Source organism: Pelodiscus sinensis, chromosome 19 (genome assembly GCF_052426305.1).
Source record: "Pelodiscus sinensis isolate ZL-2025 chromosome 19, ASM5242630v1, whole genome shotgun sequence".
In the NCBI taxonomy this organism is placed as follows: domain Eukaryota; kingdom Metazoa; phylum Chordata; order Testudines; family Trionychidae; genus Pelodiscus; species Pelodiscus sinensis.
In genome coordinates, this window is record NC_143070.1 from 20,097,507 (window position 1) to 20,100,792 (window position 3,286).

A 3,286-nucleotide genomic window follows, 5' to 3' on the forward strand; every position below is an offset into this window, starting at 1 on the left:
GCTGTTCCTTGTGGGGAAAGTTCATGAGTCAGGAGTGGGGTTTGAGCTCAAACATCCCCACAGACCAGAGCCCCACATTATGAGCAAGAAAGAGCCTTGAGTCAGGCAGTTGAGAACATTTGGCTCCTGCTATGGTGTGATTGGCTGTGAGAAGGCTGCTTGTACACTTTTTGGCTAGCTCAGTTGGTAGAGCATGAGGCTTTTAATCTCAGGGTCATGGGTTCAAGCCCCATGCTGGGTGATGCCCTTCCTTAACTCACATTCTCAGTCTAAAAGCAATTCACTCTCAGCTTTCACTAGGGTTTTAGAAAGAAACAGTCTAGCCCTGGGGTCCAACTTCAGTAGAACCAAAGAGAGAACCAACTGAAATTTCCATCTTCTGAGGAGAAGGGAAGAGGATTTTCTTCTCCTCAGTTCTAGCCACATGAGCCCCAGCGAGGGGAAAAAATAACCCTCTGCCAGCTGATTGTCTCGTCAGCTTCTGTAGTTTCACCTCCTTCCACAGCAGCTCCAGCTTTGAGCTATAAATCTCAAGGGGCTAGTGAGGAAAGGAGGAGCTGGCGGCTTGGGTTAGTCGCTTCCATGAGAACAAGAGGTGGAGTGTTCACAAGGTGCATTCCCCTCCCCTGCAGAGCAGGGTATTGGAAAGAGCTATTAACAGAATAGTCAGCCAAGTTCCACCAGCAAGATGTGCTTCTCTGGTGTAGTGGTTATCACTTTTGCCTAACATGCAAAAGATCCCTGATTCAAAGCCAGGCAGAAACACAGGCTCTGCTCTTACTGCAGCTCCCCCTGGTGCCCAGGTAAGTGCAGATTCTGCTACCTGGCCCTTTCCCTGGGATAAGCCCAACTCTCATGTGATCGGGGGGGGTTAGATCAGGTGAGAATGCACTTTGGTGCCAGCCTAGGTAAGTAAGATGGTTAGGCCAGGAACCTGCTAGAGGCTTGTAGCTTTGCCTCCCCTGCCCTGGAAGGTTGGTGCATGGGGCTGGCTCCTCTTGCTGCCTCCCTTGTATGATTTGCCTAAGGAGGAAGCAAGGCAAAAATGGGGAGGAGGAGGGAAGCCAAGCTGAGGGGGGCAGGACAAAAGCTCAGCATTTCAGTGTGACTCAGTAGGGTGGGCAGAGCCCCCTCCCCTTTGTTCTGCCAAGTCCTGTGGGGTGGGGCTGGCTGTGGGGAGGCAGAGTCCTGTGTTTGTCTCTGGGCATCCCAGGGAGGCTCCTTGAAGCCCAGGAGGAGAAGAAGGGGGTCCTGGGTGGAAGGAAAACAAGCAAAGCTGGTCCCAGGAGGCACGGTCCTGGGCTCCAGTCTGGCCCAGCTGAGTCACAGGTGTCTTGTGTAGGTCCTGTGGTATAAGGGGCAGTACTCAGGACTCTGAATCCTGCAATCTGAGGTAAAATCTCAGGGGGACCTGCTGAGGCTAGACTGGTTGCTACAAACCCCTCAAAATCCATCTTCTTTGGCTTCCTTTCCTGCAGGCTCCCTAAAGAGAAATTTGTGCCCCCTGCTGTAAGTCTGAAAACACCTGTCCCCCTGGCAGCTCTGTCTCTTGTCTGGCAATCTGTGAGGGGTGGGGGCACTAGAGATGCCCATGGCTGCTGACAGCAACAGAGAGCAGAAGGCTGAAAATTCAGCATCAAACCTGCCCCCTGTTATAGGCCTGTAAGGAGACCACAACACTGTAGTGCTATTTTGGGGTACGGAGACCCTCATAATAACTATCCTGTGGGTTAACAGTGCCCCCCAATTTTGAAATGCAATGGGCTCACTATTCCAATGTCCCTGTGAACCTCATTCCATGAGGTGTAAGGGACATTTCAGAATAGCAGGTTATTTTGATATTTAGTGCTGTGTAGACACTAAAGCATTTTTTAAAATAAGATCAAATGGACAACTTCTGTAGCTTGAGTCTCTGAGGCACACAAGAAACTGTCAAAAAGCACAGAACCCAGGGGGAGCTAACAAGGGACTTTGTCACAAAGTGGAAGGCATAAACACAGTTTGCCACATGTACCCGTTTCTTGCATATATTCAAAATTGTAAAATGCATAGTCCTCCCCCTATTCTGGAGACAGGATGTTACACATGTAAGACTCATGGCCCTCTATGTTGTCTGTCTTTTGGTAACACTGGTGGTAGAAGGGAGTGGGGTTAGGAGCAAGGCCTAAGGGAGGAGTGTGGCATCTGTCAAAACAATACAGTGATTAAACTTATCAAGGCATTTACTACGGATGCAGCACTTCCTGCAGGCTGCCTTCCAAGCTCTGCAGGAACCCAACCCCCAGGGCTTCTTGGAGACCTTCCTCAGGTATGTTAGAGAGTGATTGCAGGACCTGGATGTTGCCCACAGCACTGCAGGAAGCTACATGGCACACACAGCACTAGCCTAGTGCAGATTCAGGTTGGCATATTTTTGTTTCCACCCTAGAGCCTAAGGAGATCCACAAAATCCAGTAACTCTGGAACCCCAGGAAAGTAAATCTGGACTATGAGAAGCCCTGAACCTCAGCACTCCCTGTCTCTTCCCCTCACCCTGTGAATGCCAGAAGAGTGAGGTGCCTCAGTTGGGGGCCACATCTTTGAGGGCTGGGGCTTTGGGGAGGAGCTTTTTGCTTCTCACTTATGTGTTCTCCAACTGATTTTTCTGTGGGTTAGTGGCCCCCAATGCAAAAAAGGTTCTCCACCCCTGCAATAAATAAAAACATTGATTTTTTTCGTATGTATTGGACAAATATTTTACTTAACTTACAATAAAGTTTGATCAAGTAACATGAGAAATTTAAAAGGTTTAATCTCTTGAATAATTTACATGAAACTCTCCAGATGCAGCCCTAGCAAAATGGCTCAACTAATTATGTAATTAACAGTGAGTTTCCATTAGCAACAATAGCCTACAGAAGGTTTGGAGAGGGCAGGGTGATGATAGGCTGGGCAGGGCTGGGGCTGGGCCTGGGCACCGCTGAGGGAATCCACTCAGGGCAAATTGCTCAAAACCAGGACTGCTGACAGCCCTTGACTAGAGACCTTTCCGAAATAGGCCACAAACCAGTCATACTGAGCACTTCATCTGCCAGTCCAGCCCACAGGAAGCCTCATAAGCAAAACCCCTCAGATACCCCAGCTCTTCCTGTGCCACAATCAGCCCTGGGCTTACACTCAGGTGAGGGGTTATAGAAGCCAATCTCTCCAAACCAGAACAGATCCACCCAGTTCCAAAGAACCAGCCATGAATCCCTGGTCAATTTACACTTTAGATCTTACCCACAAGATCACAGTGGACCAATCC

General features: G+C 49.3%; 1 protein-coding gene across 1 annotated transcript in view; it reads right to left on the reverse strand.

The window, feature by feature from the left end:
• LOC102443998 (uncharacterized) overlaps positions 1-3,286 on the reverse strand; it is a 293,825-nt gene that overhangs the window by 228,621 nt on the left and 61,918 nt on the right.